The sequence below is a fragment of the Podarcis gaigeae genome, assembly GCF_964106915.1.
Source record: "Podarcis gaigeae genome assembly, chromosome: 7".
NCBI classification, from domain to species: Eukaryota; Metazoa; Chordata; class Lepidosauria; order Squamata; family Lacertidae; genus Podarcis; species Podarcis gaigeae.
The window spans coordinates 5,596,999-5,622,569 of NC_139683.1; the positions used below are offsets into that span (position 1 = coordinate 5,596,999).

Sequence of the window (25,571 nt, forward strand, 5' to 3'; positions counted from 1 at the left end):
GAAACCGACCACCTGTCTCCTTGATCCTTGCCCACCCTGGCTGATAAAAGCGAGCCGGGAAGGGCTGGGCGATGGGCTTTGCGGGGTGGTGAATGCTTCCCTCTGTGAGGGAGCCTTCCCAGACCCGCTGAAAGAGGCGGTCATTAAACCGCTTCTTAAAAAAACATCTTTAGACCCGGCCAATTTGGCCAACTATCGCCCAGTCTCAAATCTGCCATTCTTGGGCAAGGTGATTGAGCGGGTGGTTGCTGAACAACTCCAAGCATGCCTGGAGGAAACGGACCATTTGGATCCCTTCCAATCGGGATTCAGGCCTCACCATGGGACTGAAACTGCCTTGGTCGCGCTGGTTGATGATCTCCGGCGGGCTAGGGACAAAGGTGAGAGCTGTTTCCTAGTTCTGTTGGATCTCTCAGCGGCCTTTGACACCATCGACCATAACATCCTTCTGGACTGTCTAGAGGGGCTGGGAGCTGGGGGCACTGTCATACAGTGGTTCCGCTCCTTCCTCCTGGACCGTGTCCAGAAAGTGGTGGTGGGGGGTGAGTGTTCAGACCCCTGGGCTCTCACTTGCAGGATGCCTCAGGGTTCTGTCCTCTCCCCCATGCTTTTTAATATTTATATGAAGCCGCTGGGAGAGATCATCAGGGGGTTTGGACTGGGTGTTCATCAGTATGCAGATGACACCCAGCTCTACCTCTCCTTTAAATCAGAACCAGTGAAGGCGGTGAAGGTTCTGTGTGAGTGCCTGGAGGCGGTTGGAGGTTGGATGGCAGCTAACAGATTGAGGTTGAATCCTGACAAGACAGAAGTACTGTTTTTGGGGGACAGGAGGCGGGCAGGTGTGAAGGATTCCCTGGTCCTGAATGGAGTAACTGTGCCCCTGAAGGACCAGGTGCGCAGCCTGGGAGTCATTTTGGACTCACAGCTGTCCATGGAGGCGCAGGTTAACTCTGTGTCCAGGGCAGCTGTCTACCAGCTCCACCTGGTACGCAGGCTAAGACCCTACCTCCCCGCGGACTGTCTCGCCAGAGTGGTGCATGCTCTGGTTATCTCACGCTTGGACTACTGCAACGCGCTCTACGTGGGGCTACCTTTGAAGGTGACCCGGAAACTGCAATTAATCCAGAATGCGGCAGCTAGACTGGTGACTGGGAGTGGCCGCCGGGACCACATAACACCGGTTCTGAGAGATCTGCACTGGCTCCGAGCACAATTCAAAGTGTTGGTGCTGACCTTTAAAGCCCTAAACGGCCTCGGTCCTGTATACCTGAAGGAGCGTCTCCACCCCCATCGTTCAGCCCAGACACTGAGATCCAGCGCCGAGGGTCTTCTGGTGGTTCCCTCATTGCGAGAAGTGTGGCTACAGGGAACCAGACAGAGGGCCTTCTCGGTAGTGGCGCCCGCCCCGTGGAACGCCCTCCCATCAGATGTCAAAGAGATAAAGAATTACCTGACATTCAGAAGACATCTTAAGGCAGCCCTGTTCAGGGAAGTTTTTAATATGTAATGCTGTACTGTTTTTAACACTGATTGGGAGCCGCCCAGAGTGGCTGGGGAAACTCAGCCAGATGGGCGGGGTATAAATAATAAATTATTATTATTATTATTATTATTATTATTATTATTATTATTATTATAGTACTATTTCTGGGTTAGAGGAGTCTGTAACCTGAAGCGTCTGTAACCCGAGGTACCACTGTAATGGGAGAGGAGGAGGAGGGAGAGTAGGAGCAGCTGGCTGACATGTTATCACTAGAAGGCATTCCACACCCTCCATCTCCCAGACCCCGGCAAGCCTTAGACGTAGGAGAGCAAACAGCTCAGAGACAGATGGCCCTAAGCAGCAACCGTAAAGGGGGTGGGACTGTTGGCGAATGAGGAAGTGGGAGAGAAGGGGAGTGGAGATTTACTCAGAGCAATGCCATTATTCCAAGAGGTTGCATTTCTAAGCCTCTCTCTGTGAATATTGAATAAAAGGCAATTGGTAAGAGCTTTTCCTTGTCATACATTCCTGGCAACCTACCATGGAGGTTGGATCCTCTGGCGCCTTACAGAGACCCATGAAACTACCAAGGGGTGCACCTTCCAACTTAGCACTAGGGCTGTGCAGGAGATTCAGCTGAGTTCCAAGCCAAATTGGGAATACTTGGAGGGACTTGGATGTTGGATGTGTCATCTTTGATGTGTTTTGGCTGTGGCCTGAAGTTCTTCATCCCTTTTTTATCCCCATTTTCATCCCCATTTTCTGGGTCCACCACCCGCTCCGAGGAAGGCTCAGAGACTGATGAGAAGGAAGGGGTGTTCTGCTCAGTTGTGGTTCTGTGCAATGCTCTCCCCAGTGAGATCTGTCTGGTGTCTTCACTCAAGGTAAAAATATACCTATTCCTCAAGTACAGTGATACCTCTGGTTAAGAAATTAATTCATTCTGGAATTCCATTCTTAACCTGAAACTGTTCGTAACCTGAGGTACCGCTTTAGCTAATGGGGCCTCCTGCTGCTGCCGCACCGCTGGAGCACGATTTCTGTTCTCATCCTGAAGCAAAGTTCTTAACCCGAGGTACTATTTCTGGGTTAGCGGAGTCTGTAACCTGAAGTGTCTGTAACCCAAGGTACCACTGTATTTGAAGGACTGAGTGATATTGTTCTGCTGTATACTGTCAAAGTCTTCCTGCGACTGTTCTTGTGGGTGGTTGTCTTTCTTCTGTGTGTGTGTATGTGTGCGTTATTGATTTATTTATTCACTAACTTCATTGGTTGCCTTTTCGCCAAGGTAACTCGAAGTGACGCACAATATATAAACAAAGAAGCACATGCATCAAAACCAAACTGCAAGAAATACAAAGAAAAATGTGAACGACAATCCTATTTTTAAAAGACAGGATTAAAACATCCCACCAGCTGAATTGTAGGTGTTTGCATGAGAATGTTAATGTTGAATATATGAATTTTAATGGTATGGTGTGTTTTTTTTATTTTTTTATGATTTCCTCCTCCAACCCCTTCCTCCAGCACACCCATATAATATACCTAAAGGAGGTATGATCAGCAGTACGCCATCAGCCTCTGTCTGAACCATACCCTCTAAGTGCCCTGATTTTTCAAGGACAGTCCTGGAATTACAAAACCCATCCTGACTTCTGATTGGATCCCAGAATGTCCCTATTTCTCCCACCAGTACTGCTGCCACCAAGTTTGGGAGGGAGGCGGATGAGCCGGCACTTGTCCCATTGGTGAGGGGGTGATGGCACTTGCCTTCCTTCTGGAAGGAAATGTTCTCCAGGGTAGGGGGGTGTTGACAAAAATGTGAGGTTGAGGTCAGTTGCTGTGGTGTAGTGGTTAAGAGCGGTGGACTTGTAATCTGGTGAACCGGGTTTGCGTCTCCGCTCCTCCACATGCAGCTGCTGGGTGACCTTGGGCTAGTCACACTTCTCTGAAGTCTCTCAGCCTCACTCACCACACCGAGTGTTTGTTGTGGGGGAGGAAGGGAAAAGAGATGGTTAGCCGCTTTGAGACTCCTTAGGGTAGTGATAAAGTGGGATATCAAATCCAAACTACTACTACTACTACTCTTCTTCTTCTTCTTCTTCTTCTTCTTCTTCTTCTTCTTCTTCTTCTTCTTCTTCTTCTTCTTCTTCATCCGAGGAATGTTGGAGGGGATGCTGAACTAGCCGATTCCTTCTGTGGGATCCATCTAACCATTTTGAAACTCTTCATTAGTGAAAGAAGTCCTGCATGCAGATATTCTGTCAAATATCTGGCTCAGGCCTAAAAGTCATCACTGGAGTCAAAACACGGCAGCAGAAGTGGTGCATGGGTACATTAATGTGTGACAACCCATCTTAAATCTCCCTCCTTTGGGTCTTCATTGCTTCATCTCATCTACCACGATGGCTTCAGCTGTAATGAACCAAGACGCCAGTGCGTTTTTCTCTGCGAGTAGCTCAGAGTGGTATCTGTCCCTAAAGGCGATGCGGTTTGTAAAATCGCGCTGTCTAATGTTATGCACATATAAATGTATTTGCGGGCAAATCAAAGCCGTTACTAAGAATAACAATTTATCAGGCTGTTATCTGTGACTGCTCAGGAGGGCAAATTATTATTTGTATCAGAGCTCCCCTAAAGAGGAAAGAAAAATCCATATATATAAGCAATTTATTTGCTACAGGGAGAAATAATTTTCTTAAGACAGCCTGTGGGGGGTGTCAAGTACGGTGACATGTAAATAATAAATAATACAATACAGAAAAGATGAAGCATTTAGGCACATTAAAGGATGAGGTAATGGTCCAGAAACAGTCGGAGTTATTCTACATGAAAAGGGAAATTTTCTATCATTTTTTCCCCTGCACGTGAATCTAAATCAAAGGCAAAACCCGACTCACTTCAAAGGAAGACACATTTTGAATTTGAGATATGATTACGATCTCCTTTTAGGTCTGTTCACAGAGAGGTCAGAAGTCTGGGCTGGAATGAGTCACATATTATGTGACTGGGAGAGGGAGAGACTAAGGAAATGGGCATATGCTAGAAAATGGATTTTGGTTTATTTCGAAACAACAAATATCAGGACCAGGAATGAGTTTAAACAGTGCTTTGAATCTATGGAATAGGGAACTGGTAGAAATGCATCGAGTATTCTGTTTCCTCTGTCCCATTATGCACATTTTTTTACATGTTTTGAGTTGTGCTTTCAGACATGCACACTTTCCAGTGGTTTTAACCACAGCAGGATATTATTATTATTATTATTATTATTATTATTATTATTATTATTTCCATTATTTATACCCTTCCCATCTAGCTGGGTTTCCGCAGGCACTCTGGGTGGCTTACAGCATATATAAAAACACAGCAAAACAATATTATTTTGTGCATGCTTCTTGCGCACCAAAAATAAATTGCAAAATTAAGTGCATTGCACAAGCCGACGGGGAGTTGTGTCCCAATCTACAGAAAGCCTGGGAGCATGGGAAGGAGCCTTCCTGCTGTGGAGAGCGAACCAAATGAATCCATCCTCTATCCCTAGTGAGGCAACATGGAGACACAATCTAGATACAATCATATAGCTGAGTGCATCACAATGTTCCTCCCACCCCCTGCATCTTAAGGAGCATTGTGTGTGTGTGTGTGTGTGTGTGTGAGAGAGAGAGAGAGAGAGAGAGAGAGTGCACATGTGTGCATGAATGACTATCACGATGGCTATACTCTGTCTCCATGGTCAGAGGCAGCAATGCTTCTGAATAGGTAAAGGTAAAGGATCCCTGGATGGTCAAGTCCAGTCAAAGGTGACTATGGGGTTGACTGCTAGTCAATGTAGACCAGTGTTTCCCAATCTTGGGTCTCCAGCTGTTTTTGGACTACAATTCCCATCATCCCTGACCACTGGTCCTGCTGGCTGTAGACAATACTGCTGTAGACAATAGGTAAAAAAAAAAGGTAAAGGTAAAGGAACCTATATTGGCAAAACCTGTTGGTGTTTTCTGACTTTCTACTAGTTTCAGGACCTTAGCCAGATCTAGCAGAGTAAACGCAGAATCCACGGAAGCAATTGGCGACTTGGCTACAGACAGGATGGACGAAGCAGGAACCAGTAACTTGTAGTTAGGTGTTTATTATATACAGTGGAATATTTACAGGAACAGAACACGGATCTTTAGCTAGCTCTCTCATACACGACTCACAACTCCTACACTGACACACTGAACTCTGAACCTCTGAACTATGAACTAACACATTCCAGTTAGTAGGCCATTAATTATCACTCCTTTGAGAGAGCTTGACCAATCATGGAGCTGACTCCATGCCTCTGTATCATCAGGCAGACTTACTCCTTCAGACTGCCTTCTGGCTGTCTGCCAAACCTTAATAGACTCTGTGTGAGTAGCTGCACATACACAGTTTCCTAACAACCTATGAGGTTGCGGCGCTCATCACACTTTCAGGTCGAGGGAGCCGACGTTGGTCCACAGGCAGCTTTCCGGGTCATGTGGCAAGCATGAATAAACCACTTCTGGTGCAACGGAACACTGTGATAGAAGCCAGAGTGCATGGAAATGCCGTTTACCTTCCCGACACAGCTGTACCTATTTATCTACTTGGACTGGCATGCTTTCGAACTGCTAGGTTGGCAGGAGTTGGCACAGAGCAATGGGAGCTCACCCCATTGTGGGGATTTGAACTGCCGACCTTCTGATCGGCAAGCCCTAGGCTCAGAGGTTTAGACCACAGTGTCACCCACGTGCCTACCTGCTTCTGAGTACCAGTTGCTGGAAAATGCAGGAGGGGAAAGTGCTTTTGCGCTTAGGTCCTGCCTGAAGGCTTCCCACAGGCATCTGTGAGAACAGGATGCTGGACCATTCAACTGATCCAGCATTCAGCCTCTTCTTATTTTTGTACGAATGATCTTTCAGAAGTAGAATCAAAATCTCTGACAAACTGAATATATAACAGCGCTTACGTTTTTTTTAAAAAAAAAAACAGGTGAGAAAACCCAGAGCCATTGAGGATTTTGAAAGAAGGCTAGGTGATTTGGATGAGAAAACCATGTCTGTGATAGGGTGTGAAATATTGTTGTTGTTGTTTAGTCGTTTAGTTGTGTCCAACTCTTCGTGACCCCATGGACCAGAGCACGCCAGGCACTCCTGTCTTCCACTGTCTCCCGCAGTTTCCTCAAACTCATGCTGGTAGCTTCAAGAACACTGTTCAACCATCTCATCTTCTGTCATCCCCTTCTCCTTGTGCCCTCCATCTTTCCCAACATCAGGGCCTTTTCCAGGGAGTCTTCTCTTCTCATGAGGTGGCCAAAGTCTTGGAGCCTCAGCTTCAGGATCTGCCCCTCCAGTGAGCACTCAGGGCTGATTTCCTTCAGAATGGATAGGTTTGATCTTCTTGCAGTCTCCTCCAGCACCAGAATTCAAAAGCATCAATTTTTCGGCGATCAGCCTTCTTTATGGTCCAGCTCTCACTTCCATACATCACTACTGGGAAAACCATAGCTTTAACTATATGGGCCTTTGTTGGCAAGGTGATGTCTATGCTTTTTAAGATGCTGTCTAGGTTTAGGTTTATATCTGCATATAAAGCTTTTCATATTAAGCAGCCACTGTTAGCATGGGGACCAGAAAACAGCTGACATATGTGAAGACTTCAAAGAAAATGTGACACCTTTTAATATATATATATTGTTTGTTTCTAAAAGTAACTTGCATAAAGCAAATAAAATAATATGTTTACAGCAACAAAAACATAAAACCATACAGGTTAAAAACAGATATCAGTTAACCACTGGAGGAGGATGGTTTCTTAAGTGCCCGCATAAGCCTGGCAGAACAGGTCCCAGAAGGTATTTAAAAGTTGTCACAGAAGATGCCCATTAAATCTCTACTAGCAGTATATTCCACAGGGCTAGGCTGATGCCACTAAAGACTCAGTTTCTCATTGTCAGATGAGCCTCACCAACTCAGGGATCTCTCAACAGAAGTTCTGCAGCTGATCTCAGCGATCAAGCTGGGGTATAAGGGTTTAGGGGACCCTTGAAGTTCCCTGAACCTCAGTTTGCAAGCTGTTTTGGATGGGCATTTGCCCAGGAAAGTGGCCTAAAAACATTTTAAACAAACAAAATACAAGAAGAGGTGTTTCCACTGAGGTGGGTTCTACTGCACAAGAACACAAGAAGAAACCCATTAATCTTTTTTTATTTTCCAGGATTTGTAGGAAATTCCAAATTTGCACACACTTCCAACTGATTCCATGCACACACTTCCAACTGATTTCCCCTGGGATGTATCTCTAAAATGAATTTGACTTCTGCTTTGGGTGAAATCCTCATTGGACAATCCTAGCTAAGATTCATGTTCTGCAATTCAGGATGCAAACATGGTCTTTTATATATCTTTTTTTTAATATAAAAAAGAAAATGTATATATTTGCACTCCACTCGAATTTAGCAGAAGACTAAGGCCATATTAAAAGGGACATGGGTGGCGCTGTGGGTTACACCACAGAGCCTAGGACTTGCCAATCAGAAGGTCGGCAGTTCAAATCCCCACGATGGGGTGAGCTCCCGTAGCTCGGTCCCTGCTCCTGCCAACCTAGCAGTTCGAAAGCACGTCAAAGTGCAAGTAGAAAAATAGGTACCACACTGTTGGGAAGGTAAACAGTGTTTCCGTGCATTGCTCTGGTTCGCCAGAAGGGGCTTAGTCACGCTGGCCACATGACCCGGAAGCTGTACACCGGCTCCCTCGGCCAATAAAGCGAGATGAGCGCCGCAACCCTAGAGTCGGCCACGACTGGACCTAATGGTCAGGGGTCCCTTTACCTTTTAAGGCCATATTAAATCATGAGAAGTGCACCTGTCCCAGGACATGACACTGCCGATTTTGGGGGCGCAAAGTCTTTGCCATCCTTTGTAGCGTCTTGCAGTCACCTCCCTTAGTCAAGTTACAGAAGGAATAATCGTAAACATAATGCCACCGATTTAAGCACCCCATAAAGCATCCTTTTCAAATCGGGGGGAAACAATCGCCCTTGTGCTGTCAGATGCTCACATTTTGAAGTCATAATAATGAAATGAGAGATTCTTTCCCCCTCTCTCTCATTCAAGGCATTCCAGTGGGGCCACTCCCCGGCTCAAACGTGTTGGAGAAGACTCTGGGGTACCAACCCTTAGTCTTTCCCATTCCATTGCTCATTTTTAGAGAGGCTGTAAATTTCACTGAGGAGATAAATGTCTCATTTTACGAGGTGATAACAATCTGGATCCTGACAGTTAAAGCAGCAGGCTTCAAGGAAGACAAAAAAACAAACCCGGATACAGTCCGAGATTTTGGTTTACAAACTTCTCTTTGGATTTTGATGTGTGGTTGAGTTGATAACGTGTCCAGAGGAGGGCAACCAAAATGGTCAAAGGCCTGGAAACGATGCCTTATGAGGAACGGCTAAGGGAGCTGGGCATGTTTAGCCTGGAGAAGAGAAGGTTAAGGGGTGATATGATAGCCATGTTCAAATATATAAAAGGATGTCACATAGAAGAGGGAGAAAGGTTGTTTTCTGCTGCTCCAGAGAAGCAGTGGACACGGAGCAATGGATCCAAACTACAAGAAAGAAGATTCCACCTAAACATTAGGAAGAACTTCCTGACAGTAAGAGCTGTTTGACAGTGGAATTTGCTGCCAAGGAGTGTGGTGGAGTCTCCTTTTTTGAAGGTCTTTAAGCAGAGGCTTGACAACCATATGTCAGGAGTGCTCTGATGGTGTTTCCTGCTTGGCAGGGGCTTGGACTTGATGGCCCTTGTGGTCTCTTCCAACTCTATGATTCTATGATTCTATATAGATCACATAGGAAATGTTGACTGAGGAAGGTCAGGGGCGGGGAGCGGATAGTCAAATGTATTATTAGCAGGACAGCAGTCAAGAGAAAGAACTAAAGTAGGACTAGGAGAGGAGAGAAGCTGTAGCTGGTCAAAATAATGAAGTCCTACATGTATCTTAGGGACACGGGTGGCACTGTGGGTTAAACCACTGAGCCTAGGACTTGCCAATCAGAAGGTTGGCGGTTCGAATCCCCGCAACGGGGTGAGCTCCCGTTGCTCGGTCCCAGCTCCTGCCAACCTAGCAGTTTGAAATCACGTAAATGTGCAAGTAGATAAATAGGTACCGCTCTGGCGGGTAGGTAAACGGCATTTCCGTGCGCTGCTCTAGTTCACCAGAAGTGGCTTAGTCATGCTGGCCACATGACCCGGAAGCTGTATGCCAGCTTCCTTGGCCAATAAAGCGAGATGAGCACCGAAACCCCAGAGTAGGCCACGACTGGACCTAATGGTCAGGGTCCCTTTACCTTACATGTATCTTAAAGACATTGTAGCATTTTTGATATCTCCTGAAAAAGTTTAGGAGGGTTAACGGGCGCAGAATACGCTGAAGATTAGGATAGGAAGGAGAACCTGTGTCCCTCTAAAGGTTGTTGGACTCCAAATGCTATCATCCCCAGCTACCACAGGAAAAGGTCATGAATGATGGGAGTTGTAGTCCAACAACTACAAATGAACTTTGTGAAAATATCCATGTCAAGCAGGAATATTTTCTTATGATCACGGTGTTCCTTGATCTCAACAAAAAAACTTTTGTTCCTGCTCTGATACAAATATGAACATTTTCATTTCTCACAAGCATTATAATAAGTATTATTATCCATAATGTTAGACTATTATATTCATATACACTCTTGGTTTCCTAAAGTAACCAGCAAAGAAACAGATACGTGCTACAGTGCATATAAACTGTATAGAAGTATTTATGTATTGATATTAGTAAAATACTGCTGTGGAAATATGGTACAACATGGGACTCAACACTTCCATAATATTATACATAATATATATGTATTTTTTGCATACAATATTGCTTAGTCAACCTTTAAAAATAATAATGTGAATGCACAAGTCATTGGAGATTAGTGGGTGCTTGATGCAGAAGGTAGTTCAATGTGGGGAAAAATTTGATAAAACCAGCTATCAAATTCCACGTATAAATCCATTTAAAATTGATTCCATCTGCATTCTTTGCCAACAATATCTGAAGGAACACGGGTTAGCAATACAGCATTCAGAATTTGATTCCCACCAGCATCCTGAAGTGGTGCAGTCCTAGATGTGCTATACCACGCGCATTTTCTGAATGATGCAAATAATCTCCTAGTTTTATGGACCAGTCTCAGGGCTACTTCTTGTCTTACAGATCCATACAGAGCGATCCACTGTCAGTTATAAAGAGATGGACGTCTTGTGATGTCAGAGTGATTGAGCAAGTGGTTGCTGAACAACTCCAGGCACGCCTGGAGGATGCGGACCATTTGGATCCCTTCCAATCGGGATTCAGGCCTCATCATGGGACTGAGACTGCCTTGGTCACAGTGGTTGATGATCTCCAGCGGGCTAGGGACAAAGGTGAGAGCTGTTTCCTAGTTCTGCTGGATCTCTCAGCGGCTTTTGACACCATCAACCATAACATCCTTCTGGACCGTCTAGAGGGGCTGGGAGCTGGGGGCACTGTCATACAGTGGTTCTGCTCCTTCCTCCTGGGCCATGTCCAGAAAGTGGTGGTGGGGGATGAGTGTTCAGACCCCTGGGCTCTCACTTGCAGGATGCCTCAGGGTTCTGTCCTCTCCCCCATGCTTTTTAATATCTATATGAAGCCGCTGGGAGAGATCATCAGGGGGTTTGGGCTGGGTGTTCATCAGTATACGGATGATACCCAGCTCTACCTCTCTTTCAAATCAGAACCAGTGAAGGCGGTGAAGGTCCTGTGTGACTGTCTGGAGGCGGTTGGAGTATGGATGGCTGTTAACAGATTGTGGTTGAATCCTGACAAGACAGAAGTACTGTTTTGGGGGGACAGGAGGCAGGCGGGTGTGGAGGACCCCCTGGTCCTGAATGGGGTAACTGTGCCCCTGAAGGACCAGGTGTGCAGCCTGGGAGTCATTCTGGACTCACAGCTGTCCATGGAGATGCAGGTCAATTCTGTGTCCAGGGCAGCTGTTTATCATAGAACCATAGAATCATAGAGTTGGAAGAGACCACAAGGACCATCGAGTCCAACCCCCTGCCAAGCAGGAAACACCATCAGAGCACTCCTGACATATGGTTGTCAAGCTTCTGCTTAAAGACCTCCAAAGAAGGAGACTCCACCACACTCCTTGGCAGCAAATTCCACTGTCAAACAGCTCTTACTGTCAGGAAGTTCTTCCTAATGTTTAGGTGGAATCTTCTTTCTTGTAGTTTGGAACCATTGCTCCGTGTCCACTGCTTCTCTGGATCAGCAGAAAACAACCTTTCTCCCTCCTCTATGTGACATCCTTTTATATATTTGAACATGGCTATCATATCACCCCTTAACCTCCTCTTCTCCAGGCTAAACATGCCCAGCTCCCTTAGCCGTTCCTCACAAGGCATCGTTTCCAGGCCTTTGACCATTTTGGTTGCCCTCCTCTGGACACGTTCGAGTTTGTCAGTGTCCTTCTTGAACTGTGGTGCCCAGAACTGGACACGGTACTCCAGGTGAGGTCTGACCAGAGCAGAATACAGTGGCACTATTACTTCCCTTGATCTAGATGCTATACTCCTATTGATGCAGCCCAGAATTGCATTGGCTTTTTTAGCTGCCACGTCACACTTTTGGCTCATGTCAAGTTTGTGGTCAACCAAGACTCCTAGATCCTTTTCACATGTACTGCTCTCAAGCCAGGTGTCACCCATCTTGTATTTGTGCCTCTCATTTTTTTTGTCCAAGTGCAATACTTTACATTTCTCCCTGTTAAAATTCATCTTGTTTGTTTTGGCCCAGTTCTCTAAACTGTCAAGGTCGTTTTGAAGTGTGATCCTGTCCTCTGGGGTGTTAGCCACCCCTCCCAGTTTGGTGTCATCTGCAAATTTGATCAGGATGCCCTTGAGTCCATCATCCAAGTCATTGATAAAGATGTTGAATAAGACCGGGCCCAAGACAGAACCCTGTGGCACCCCACTAGTCACTCTTCTCCAGGATGAAGAGGAACCATTGATGAGCACCCTTTGGGTTCGGTCAGCCAGCCAGTTACAAATCCACTGAGTGGTAGCATAGTCAAGACTGCATTTTACCAGCTTCTTTACAAGAATATCATGGGGCACCTTGTCAAATGCCTTGCTAAAATCAAGGTAGGCTACATCCACTGCATTCCCTTCATCTACCAGGCTTGTAATTCTGTCAAAAAACAAGATCAGGTTCGTCTGACATGACTTTTTTTTCAGAAATCCATGCTGACTATTGGTGATCACAGCATTCCTTTCTAGGTGCTCACAGACTGTTTGCTTAATGATCTGCTCCAGAATCTTCCCTGGTATTGATGTCAGACTGACTGGGCGGTAATTATTTGGGTCCTCTCTTTTCCCCTTTTTGAAAATAGGGACAACATTTGCCCTCCTCCAGTCTGCCGGGACTTTGCCTGTTCTCCAGGAATTCTCAAAGATGACTGCCAGTGGTTCTGAGATCACATCTGCCAGTTCTTTTAATACTCTTGGATGCAGTTCATCTGGCCCTGGAGACTTGAATACATCTAAACTAGCCAAGTATTCTTGTACTATCTCCTTAGTTATTCTGGGCTGTGTTTCCTCTGCTGAATCATCTGCTCCAAATTCTTCAGGTCGGGCATTGTTTTCTTTATCGGAGAAGACTGAGGCAAAGAAGGCATTGAGGAGTTCAGCCCTTTCTGTGTCCCCTGTTTGCATTTCACCATCCTCTCCTCTGAGTGACCCCACGGTTTCTTTGTTCTTCCTTTTGCTACGTACATACCCATAAAAGTCTTTTTTTGTTGCTTTTAACCTCTCTAGCAAGCCTGAGTTCATTCTGTGCTTTAGCTTTTCTGACTTTGTGTCTACACGTGCTGGCTATTTGTTTGAATTCCTCTTTGGTGGTTTCCCCCCTTTTCCATTTTTTGTACACATCCTTTTTTAATCTTAACTCAGTTAAAAGTTCTTTAGATAGCCACCCTGACTTCTTTAGGCACCTTCCATGTTTCCGTCTCATTGGTATTGCCTGAAGTTGTGCTTTTACTATCTCCCTCTTAACAAACTCCCAGCCATCATGAACTCCCTTTCCTTTTAGTATTACTGTCCATGGGATCTCACCCAGCACTTCCCTAAGTTTTATGAAGTCGGCTTTCTTAAAATCAAGAAATTGAGTCCTAGTATGCTTGGCTGCTCCTTTCCACTGTATAGTAAACTTCAGAAGAGCATGATCACTCGCGCCTAATGATCCTTCCACTTCTACCCCACTAACCAGGTCATCAACATTGGTTAGGACCAGATCAGCTCCATCTGATACGCAGGATGAGACCCTCCCTGCCCGCAGACTGTCTCTCCAGAGTGGTGCATGCTCTGGTTATCTCTCGCTTGGACTACTGCAATGCGCTCTATGTGGGGCTACCTTTGAAGGTGACCTGGAAACTGCAACTAATCCAGAATGTGGCAGCTAGACTGGTGACTGGGAGCAGCCGCCGAGACCACATAACACCAGTCTTGAAAGACCTACACTGGCTCCCAGTACATTTCCGATCACAATTCAAAGTGTTGGTGCTGACCTTCAAAGCCCTAAAGAGCCTTGGTCCAGTATACCTGAAGGATCGTCTCCACCTCCATCGTTCTGCCCGGACACTGAGGTCCAGCGCCGAGGGCCTTCTGGCGGTTCCCTCGCTGCGAGAAGCCAAGTTATAGGGAACCAGGCAGAGGGCCTTCTTGGTAGTGGTACCTGCCCTGTGGAATGCCCTCCCACCAGATGTCAAAGAGAAAAATAACTACCAAACTTTTAGAATTCATCTGAAGGCAGCCCTGTTTAGGAAAGCTTTTAATGTTTAATAGGTTATTGTATTTTAGTGTTTTGTTGGAAGCCGCCCAGAGTGGCTGGGGATACCCAGCCAGATGGGCGGGGTATAAATAATAAATTATTATTATTATTATTATTATTATTATTATTATTATTATTATTATTATACAAAAATGTCATTCTTCTGGCTGACACATGGACATGGAGGCTTCCACTTCATAATGAGCTAATTGGGCTGAGATAGGCAAGGACATTTCCATATTATGAAAGAAATGTCTTTTTTCTTTCCCTCACCTCTCCTGCTGTGATGATCCAAACATAGAATTAGGACATTTGGCAGAAAGCAACTATTGGTCTATTGGCTACTGATATCACCAAGGCAATAATTCTGCATTGGGAGAGGTTTTTCTTTGCTCTAAGGTACTGGATTTCATTTACTATTGAGCAAATGCAGATAAATGTTTGTATTCTTGTTTTTTTATTATTATTGATCAAAACGGAGCCCAGAAGCTTTTCTTCCAAATGAATAAACAAACCCCCCCAAAACACAAGCAGCATAATTTGATTTGGGGAACACGACTGGTATTAAATTCCCCCATTTGCATCTGCTTGAAAACAGGGGGCTAATTCAATGGCTCTGGAAGCCCTCCGGGAGCCATTCCATTTACAACCTGATTCTACCCATTTTTAATCACAAGGAAGTCCCTACTGATTTCAGTGGGACTTGTGCCCAAGAAAGAATGCTTAGGACTGCAGCCTTACACTTGAAAAGCCTGGTTCCAGCAGCTTTTCTGCCCTTCGGGGAATTTAGCAACTGGCATGGTGCCTACCAAATTATGGCAATGCTTAGATTCTGCAACAAGGCCATACCTGTACACTAGAAAATCAGAACTATCTGGTATGTGTATTGGAGACGTAAGAGGGACCAGCTTAGTCTACATCAGGGATAGGGAATTTGCGGCCCTCTGGACATTCTTGGACTCCAGCTCCCATCACTCTGGCCAGCATGGCCAATAGTTAGGGATGATGGGAGTTGTAGTTCAGCAACACTTGGAGTGGCACACACCCCCTATTCCTGGTTTGCAGGCTGCTGCTGTCACAACTGTACTCACATGCAAATATGGTCAATGGCCAAAGGTACAGAATGGTCCATTGGTTGAGGATGTTGCAAGCTTCCTTAATTCTGCATTGCGCGAGATTGTTCCATACTGGTCTTTCAAAGGATGAGATTCCTTTGCCTTCCAGAGCAAAAGGTCCTTGTCAGGGACTGGACTGAAGAGGAGGTTTGGGAATCGCCCCCTCCTACTTCTCTGCTTCCCTTGGAGGAGGAGTGGGTGAGGGGACACCCCCCCCCCATCCAGTAGTTTCAAGAGAAGAGGGAGACAGGGTTGTATTACAGCAGAACACAGAGCTGCCAAGTTATGAGATGTTAGGAGAGGGAGGGGGAGTTGGAGAACTTCCAGCAGAGACTTCCTTGGAGAGCATACAGTAGAAGCTCCACCATCGCCACGTACTGGCCGCTCACTTAGAATTCAAGAGCAAAGAGCTCAACAGCATTTGACTTCTGAGGACCCTCGCAGAGCCACGGGCTGTTGCTGGGGAAGGAAGGAGAGGGGCTCAGAGTGAGCAACTTCACCATGGAGTTAAGGACTGGATTGTTTGCCTTGCTCCACAATTACTGAATAAAAACCACAAATACAAACTTTCTTGTTTCTCCTTTGATCCTTGATGCTACCAGGGGAGTGTCAGGAGTGTGTGCAGGAGCCAGGCCCTGTGACCAGTAGGACTTTGCAGGACTGGGGCCTTCCTCAGTTTGTTCTGAAGAGGCAAGGCGTGGCCGCATAGGTGAGGCCGCTTGCTAACTAAATGCACCTGGTGGCAAGAGCCGGGAAGGAATATAAGGTCCGCATTTCCCTTTGGCTCTTTGCCACAGCAACACACTCCCTGCCTTGCTGTGTTTGGCTTCTTGCTTCCTGATCCTTGAACCTTGGCTTCTGGACTCCCTACTTCTTGATCCTTGGTCCCTTGACTTTGTGACTCCTTGCTTCTTGACACCTGGACCCTTGACTTTGTGACTCCTTGCATCCTGACCCTCGGACCCCTGGCTTCTTGACTCCCGGCTCTCTGACCCTTGGACTCTTGACCTCCTGACTTCTGGCTTCTGAACTCTCATTCCTGCTCCCACCTCACCATCTTGCCCCCAGTCCTGATGTCCTCAGCCGGGACTTCGATCGCCTGTAGACAGGACCGTGACAGGGAGGAGAGAATTCCTTGAGCCTGACAGCCATAAGAAGATAGGAAGAGTCCTGTTGGATCAGGCCAATGGCCCATCTAATTCAGCATCCTGGTCTCACAGCACCCAACCAGATGCCTGTAGTAAACCAAGGAGCAGGACCCAAATGCAAGAGCACTTTCCTGCCCTGTGGTTTACAGCAACTAGTATTCAGAAGCCAGCTATGGAGGCAGAGCCAAGCCTACATGGATAGTAGTCATTGATAGCGGCCCATCATAGAATTATAGAGTTGGAAGGACTCCAAGAGTCATCTAGTCCCACCCCCTTCAATGCAGGAATCTCAGCTGAAGCATCTGTGATTGATGACCATCCAACCTCTGCTTAAGGACCTCCAAGGAAAGAGATTCTACAACCTCCCAAGGGAGACCATTCCACTGTCAACCAGCTCTTACTGTCAGAAAGTTCTTCCTGATGTTTAGTCGCAATCTCCTTTCTTGTAACTTGAAGCCATTGGTTCGAGTCCTACCCTCCAGAGCAGGAGAAAGCAAGCTTGCTCCCACTTCCATGTGACAGCCCTTGAGATATTTGAAGATGGCTATCATATGGTTGTTTTGAGTTCAGCCTACACTTGAGTAGGACTCTGGTAGAGACACATGCCCGACTGGCATGTTCCCTCCCTCCTGGTGAATCGTTCAGGAGCTTCAAAAGCTTTCTTCAGCCCAAACATCACTGCGACCGATGCCAACAGACATCGGCACACTTAGGGATCTGCAGAGTTTGCGCAGCTTGCATAACAGACCTCAGCAACTCAGCATTTTGGCTAATCTACTTTATTTACATATAAACACACACGGAGCACTGCAACATGGCTCCCTCTCTCTCTAGCATCAGACAGCAAAGAGGAAAAGAACAAAGGACAATAGTCCCGCTTCACGGAACACAGGAACACAAACATCCTGTCTTCGTCACTTCCCACTCTGTGGAGTCAAAACAAATAGCATCATGTGAAAGACAACAATCCTATGACTGTAATCATTGAGCCAGGAATTCTAACAATGATACCATGATATCATATGGCTATCTTACCTCCTCTAAGTCTCCCCCATCAATTTGTCTCATCCTCTTTTAAAGTCAGCTAAGTTAGTAGCCATCACTTCATCCTGTGGGTATAAGCTCCATAGTTTATGAACTGTGTGAATTTTTTTTTTATCTATCCTGAATCTTCAAGCTTCTCAAATAAGCTTCCCATCCTTAATGTAGCAAAGGTTGCCCTTCCCTTCCTAAAATTCAGGTTGCCCTTCCCTTCCTAAAATTCACCAATCTTTCGCTCCTGATCTGTCAAAAGCTGTCTCTGTCTCCAGCTACTGAACTAAGCAGCAATCATTTAAAAGAACAAGTTGGAAGCCTTGGCCATGAGAGTTGGGTATCATAACATATTGTGAGTATATCTTGGGTTCTCTTTGCAGAACATACACCCGTAATGAAGTCCATAGATGTCTTCTCTTACAGCCAGCAAGAAGAAATATGAGTTACCAGACAAGTACGAAGAGGCTCTCTAAAATCTGAACCTCAGTCAGGAACAAGATGAACAGCTAATCAGGTTAGTCTGAAGGGCACTAAAGAGCACCACAAGATCAATTGGCACATCATTTTAATGTTTGCTGGGGAAGAAGGGAGTTGGTAAATTATGAATATCTTCACTGATGGAAGTGCTGCTTCAGCAGGTTTATCGTGGGGTTGTCATAATACAGTGTTGGCCAGGCTCACATGAACTGAAACCAGCCGTGATGACTATGTGTCTCACCCACTGAGCATGACTCTGAATTCCAGTTGCTGGGAATCACACACTGGGGGAGTACATCTCATTTCTCCAACCTAATAATAATAATAATAATAATAATAATAATAATAATAATAATATTTTTATTATTTATACCCCGCCTATCTGGCTAGGTTTACCCAGCCACTCTGGGAGACTCACAACATATATCAGAACATATTAAGACATAAAAAATTAAAAACTTCCCTAAACAGGTCTGTCTTCAGATGCCTTCTAAAAGTCAGATAGTCATTTATTTCCTTGATATCTGGTGAGACGGCGTTCCACAGGGCAGGTGCCACTACTGAGGAGGTCCTCTGCCTGGTTCCCTGTAACCTCACTTCTCACAGTGAGGGAACCTCCAGAAGGCCCTCAGAGCTAGACCTCAGTGTCCAAGCTGAATGATGGAGGTGGAGACGCTCCTTCAGATATACTGGGCTGAGGCCATTTAGGGCTTTAAAGGTCAGCACCAACACTTTGAATTGTGCTCAAAAACACACTGGGAGCCAATGAAGATCCTTTAGGGCCGGTGTTATATGGTCCCAGCGGCCACTCCCAGTCACCAGTCTAGCTGCCGCATTCTGGATTACTTGTAGTTTCCGGGTCACCTTCAAAGTAGCCCCACATAGAGTGCATTGCAGTAGTCCAAGCAGGAGATAACCAGAGCAAGCACCACTCTGGCGAGACAGTCTGCGGGCAGGTAGGGTCTTAGCCTGCATGCCAGGTGGAGCTGGTAGACAGCTGCCCTGGACACAGAGTTAACCTGCGCCTCCATAGGCAGCTGTGAGACCAAAATGACTCCCAGGCTGTGCACCTGGTCCTTCAGAGTCACAGTTTCCCCATTCAAGACCAGGGAGTCCCCCACACCTGCCCGCCCCCTGTCCCCCCAAAACAGTACTTCTGTTAGCCGCCATCCATCCTCCAACCACCTCCAGACATTCACACAGGATCTTCACTGCCTTCACTGGTTCAGATTTGAAGGAGAGTTGAACGCCCAGTCCAAACCCCCTGATGATCTCTTCCAGTGGCTTCATATAGATGTTAAAAACCATGGGGGAGAGGATGGAACCCTGAGGCACCCCACAAGTGAGAGCCATGGGGTCTGAACACTCATCCCCCAACACCACTTTCTGAACACGGCCCAGGAGGAAGGAGCAGAACAGCTGTATAAGTGCCCCCAGCTCCCAACTCCTCTAGATGGTCCAGAAGGATGTCATGATCAATGATGTCAAAGACTTCTGAGAGATCCAGCATGACCAGGAAACAGCTTTTCACCTCTGTCTCTGGCCTGCCTGATATCTTTCAGGACCCAGGCTATTCTCTTCATTGTGTTGTTGTTGTTTAGTCGTTTAGTCGTGTCTGACTCTTCGTGACCCCATGGACCAGTGCATGCCAGGCCCTCCTGTCTTCCACTGCCTCCTGCAGTTTGGTCAAACTCATGCTGGTAGCTTCGAGAACACTATCCAACCATCTCGTCCTTTGTCGTCCCCTTCTCCTTGTGCCCTCCATCTTTCCCAACATCAGGGTCTTCTTCAGTTGGTGCATAAACCTGGATTACTGTGATGTTAAAAGGTCTGCCTTGGATTCGTATCAAGATATTTCTATCATTTTTGAGATTGCATCCCAATACAGCTTTCACCACTCTTTTGTTGACTATGAGGGCCACTCTATTTCTTTTATGGGATTCTTGCCCACAGTAGTAGATATGATGGTCATCTGAACTGAATTCGCCCATTCACATCCATTTTAGTTCACTGATGCCCAGGATGTCATTATTTATTCTTGCCATCTCATTTTTGACCACATCCAACTTACCCAAGTTCATGGTTGTAACTTGCCCTGGGACCTCATGGTGAAGGGTTGGGCTGGAGAGGAGACAACAATAAGGCAGTCCTATCATGCACCCATAAAATTGTGTGAGAGAAACTGTAGCAATGGATACAGCCACTAATAAACAGTAGTGGTACAAGAACATTGTTTAGGGGCATGTCTGTCACAGTGCCACTCCTACCAACAGGCAGAATGAAGCAGCTGCCTCAGGTAGCATATTCTGGGAGGCAGTGGTGCCCTTCAGCTCTAGTTCCTGAACTGCCTGACCATACCTTTCTGTTGGATAAGAGAGCTGTGTGTCTGCCCTCTGCCTTCATAACTACCCTGCTGATCTCCCTCAGGGACAGGGCAGTGCCATTTTGTGTGTGGCATTTTCTCCTTTGCCTCAGGCAGCAAAATGTCTTGAGCCAGCCTTGGACTCTCACTCATTGGTTGGGATGCTAAACACATCCTTAGCCTAGAAATGAGCATAATTGCTCATTACCTACATGCAGATTGCAGTTTGACACACACACACACAAACCATCAACTTCAAGACAACACGGTTGGTTGTTCAGCACTGGCAAGTCAGCTCTGCTGTCCGAAGTGCCATATATATTCATTTTTAAAGTACGTTGTTATCTTTCTTTCTGTCACACTTCCACAATTATCCAATTAATCCAATCTAAATGATCCCTAAACTGCAACAGAAGCAGAATGTCAATACAATCCGTCGCCTGAGTGTCATGCATATTCATGGAGGTTGAAATGGGTACCATCTATGTGATTCCTGGCTTGAATCCAATCTTTCATCTCTGTCCTTGATTAAGCACCTTAAGAATGTTCCCATGAACTTGAACCATTGATATGAAAGTCCAAAATCAACTTGTTCAAACTAGGGGTCAGTTGAAGTTTTAATACAAGCCAACCTGTAATTTGCACCTCTCAAAACAATACTTGAACTGAAACCTGGGCGTCCCTTAAATTTGTTTTTTTCCAAATTTTGTTCTTCAACAAAAAATGTGTAGAAAATAAGCGTGTGTTATGGAAAAGTGAAAATAAGATACCATAATGCATTTTATATTGGGAAAATTTGCTTGCAAAATGCGTACATTGGGGAAAATGAGCACTAATATGCTGATAAATTTTATGAGGACTTAAAGAAAAATGCAGACTGATGTGGAAATGTGGCAAACTGTTTGGGAAAGTGAGACTCCAAAACTGACAGATTCTTTCCTTTTCTAGCTAAGCTACAATCCAAGTAGTGGCCCTGGACCACATCTGATGAATCATTTCATGGCATTTTTACTGTGTGTATGATTCCACTTCATTATTATTTTAAATTTATCTCTAATCCCTTCTTCAGTCATGGAACCCAAAGTTGGTATTTTACAGCCCCCCTTACCAATTAAACCTTTCTTCAGTTGAGAAATCAGGCCAAGGGATCATGGAATCATATAATTGTAGAGTTGGAAGGGACCCTGAGGGTCATCTAGTCCAACCCCCTGCAGATGGCAGTGATTTCACCCCCACCCCCACCCTACCCCGCTTGACCTGTGGTCCTATAACTAAAGGTAGGATTTGAGACCAGGTTCCTACTGCCTCCTTCACACTCTGCATCAAGTCAATTCTCTTGTTTGTTTTGCCATTTGCCCACCTCCCAGCCAAAGTCTTGCCAGAGTGGTGCATGCTCTAGTTATGTCTCGCTTGGACTACTGCAATGCGCTCTATGTGGGGCTACCTTTGAAGGTAACTCAGAAACTGCAATTAATCCAGAATGTGGCAGCTAGACTGGGGACTGGGAGTGGCCGCCGAGACCATATAACACTGGTCCTGAAAGATCTTCATTGGCTCCCAGTACATTTCGAGCACAATTCAAAGTGTTGGTGCTGACCTTTAAAGCCCTAAATGGTCTCGGTCCTGTATACCTGAAGGAGCGTCTCCACCCCATCGTTCTGCCTGGACACTGAGGTCCAGCGCCGAGGGCCTTCTGGCGGTTCCCTCACTGTGAGAAGTGAGGTTATAGGGAACGAGGCAGAGGGCCTTCTCTGTATTGGCACCTGCCCTGGGGAACGTCCTCCCAGCAGATGTCAAGGCAATAAACAACTATTTTACTTTTAAAAGACAACTGAAGGTGGCCCTGTTTAGGGAAGTTTTTTATGTCTGATGCTGTATTGTTTTTAATATTCAGTTGGAAGCCGCCCAGAGTGACTAGGGAAACCCAACCAGATGGGCGAGGTATAAATAATAAATTATTAATTATTATTATTATTAATAAAGTTCAACTCAACAAATTAGATGGAGATCAATGCAGCTGGAGATTGTGTAGCTTCAATATGTAACATTTTCCTACATACCCACAGAAATACAAATGTGTGAAAATCCAAAAAGTCAGGTGCACTGGTGTATATACAAGCATAACAGGTGCCACGTTTGGGACATTCACTATAACCTAGGTGTGCATATGCCAGATGACTGATGTTGAGACTACCCAATGCCTAAGGTCAGAGCACCTTCCAGAGCAGAAGGTCTGCATTGCAAGGAGTTGGACTAGGTGGCCTTTGGGGGTCCCTTGAACCTTGCAATTCTATTATTCTTTGAATGCCGTGGGCAAAGGCAAGCCCAGGCAAGCATGGACAGCTCTGTGCAAGGCTCAGGTTGAACGCTGCATAAGAGAAGGGCTCAGATATTGCTTCAGCACCAGTTGACTCTCATACAGAGCCATAGATAGCAGATGACTTCTAGCTAGTTCTGCCTTCACTGAGAAATGCCTCTTCATTCAGCCAGCTAGGAAGAATGGTTCAGAAGATAGAATTATAGAATTTGCAAGTTGGAAGAGAGCAGAGGAGATACCAATTGCTCTGAGGATTCTGAGGATGGAGTCATTTTGTGTCAGAGAAGCGGGAAATGGTATTCTCAAGCTTGAGCGGTGCATCATGGGATCTTCTTGCAAAAATGCTTCTAGTTGGTGTTTCTGGGGCTTATCCTGAGGGCAATACCCTCTCCATTACTGAATTCCCAGCCTTATCCCCAAAAGAAGGGCCTGAGTCATGACAGCCATGGAAGCAAAATGGAATTCCTCCCATTGCACATTCATGAAAGTGCTTTTGGCTCACACATGATGCAAGGAATTTGTTAAGCTATCAGCTCTTAAAAGTGAGGAGTGAAGCATGTTCATGCCATAAGATTAATCACACAAGCAGTACTTTTAAGCTGGTCATTGAAATGCTCCTCTCAAGATGGAAAAGGAGCTTTGAGCTTTGCTTATTTTTAGTTCCTGCATTAATCCTTCCAGGGGCCCAGATATGCATTGCAAGCTCTTGAGTGGAGTTCCTTAATATCTTGTAATTGAGCAGGCTCATCAAGTTTTGGAGAAGCGACAAGAGACCCAGAAGTCACTTGGAGACAATTAGGTGAACGTCCTCACGTGGAGAGACAGGAGCATCTCCCAGTGAGCTGATGGAGTTTGAAAAGTTGGCTGTCAGGGATAAATGTTCAGATCAGGCAGGGAGCCAAGCTTTCAGGGGATCTGACGGCTGGGCTTGTTTGGCTCCTTCCAGAAAAGGAAGTCTGAAGGAAAGTGATAACATTAACATGAGGATATTCCGAGGTTCTCAACAACGCACAATTTATATGCAGCCTTGTATCCTACCTGTCAGATTTGGCAGGTCTGTTATCTTGCCAAAAGGGGGTTTAGCCTCAAGAGAGTTTGGCTACCAAAGCATTAGGATGGTGTTGGAGAAACTTCTGATACCTAAGGGATGGTGCTTTGTGAATCAAAATTGGGAGCACACTTCAGTCTTCCGTCCAAAAAGGATTATGTTCAAATTGTGTAAAGGCCCAATAATATATCTGTTACATGTGATTAATGCTACATACACACACACACAGTGGTACCTCAGGTTAAGTACTTAATTCATTCTGGAAGCCCGTTCTTAACCTGAAACTGTTCATAACTTGAAGCACCACTTTAGCTAATGAGGCCTCCTGCTGCTGCTGCGCCGCCAGACCACAATTTCTGTTCTCATCCTGAAGCAAAGTTCTTAACCTGAAGCACTATTTCTGGGTTAGCAGAGTCTGTAACCTGAAGCGTATGTAACATGAAGTGTATGTAACCAGAGGTACCACTGTGTGTGTGTGTGTGTAAGAACTCCATAAGAGACTACGAATCTGTACGTAACAGCTTTGCTAAGGACAGGTGTGTTTCCTTCCCCGTCCTTCCCAGTCAAAATCCACAGTCACTTACGGACTCATTGTTAAAACCGTGTTTATGGAAGACAAACTTACTCAGCTATGAAAGAAAGAAAGAAAGAAAGAAAGAAAGAAAGAAAGAAAGAAAGAGGAGGAGGAGGAGGAGGAGGAGGAGATTGAATTCTACAACAGCAAATACTGAAACTAAGGAAGAGGAAGCTCAGAGTCAAGGCTACCCTGTAGGTTGGTTGCAAGTAAGAAGGCAGGCAGGTGGAGGCTGGCTAGATGTGTGGGGCAGGGCCCCATTTGCCCCAATAGGCAAGTCTTCACTGCACCAGAGCATGGTACCAAATGCCAGTACAAGCTTCTGAATGTCCTGTTGCCTTGAGTTGTGTGGGTTTTTTTGGCGGAGGGGAGAACCTCTTCGTACAGAAGCTGCTCCATATTCTTGTTTGGCTTTATCGTTCTTCTTCATCTCTTTTGTTTGTTTCTCCAGGAGTCCTGCCTCCCGGCTGTGTGAAAAAGGTGCCACCGCTTGCTTTATTGAAGCTTCTACTTTGAAGGCTGAGAACGTTAACTTAATGGCTGAAAAGTGGAGAAATCAACAGAAGAAAAAGCGCATCGCCTCTTCCCAGTCAGGCGCCAGAGCCGTTTGATTCGAAGGCTCCCTTTTTGCTGCTATTTCGGTGGCTTTTGAACAGAGGAAACAGTCTAACACATGTTGTCCTTTGATCTTCAAAATGGACAGCCCCCAAAGGGGAAACTTTTTCTTTCTTTCTCTCTCAGGCAAGCTGCCTTTGATAATAAGAGGTCATATTTGTTGTTGTGGGTGTTAAAATATATTTGTTTCTTTAGAAAAAAAATGGGATTGTATCTCCACTGTCGCTAGCTGGAGAGGTTAAAATTTGGGATGGGGAATTGATGTATTTTTTAAAAGCAAAACGGTTTGAACACCTGTTAACACCATTGTGCCTGATTATCTCCTGCTTGGACCACCCCTCGCCCAGACCCTAAGCAGATGAGTGAGGTTGTCTAGGGCAGGTTCTAATCCATCAATGCATGAACCAGCTGTACGGATGTTGGTGCAAAAGGTGGGGCCAAAGACATTGATATATCACCTCCCCGCACCTAGGTGGCCCTCTTTTGGTTCACCAAGGTGAGCCATTC

At 45.7% G+C, this 25,571-nt stretch overlaps 1 long non-coding RNA gene across 2 annotated transcripts; it reads left to right on the forward strand.

The window, feature by feature from the left end:
• The first annotated feature begins 5,551 nt into the window (after positions 1-5,551).
• Positions 5,552-25,226, forward strand: LOC310849340. 2 transcript variants are annotated; one of them, XR_014566876.1, is made up of 4 exons: positions 5,776-5,880; positions 14,675-14,772; positions 18,052-18,185; positions 24,901-25,226. It is a non-coding gene; the product is annotated as an uncharacterized lncRNA (long non-coding RNA). The 2 variants fall into 2 exon arrangements; XR_014566875.1 differs by lacking the exon at positions 14,675-14,772 and having other exon boundaries at positions 5,552-5,880.
• Positions 25,227-25,571: the final 345 nt, after the last annotated feature.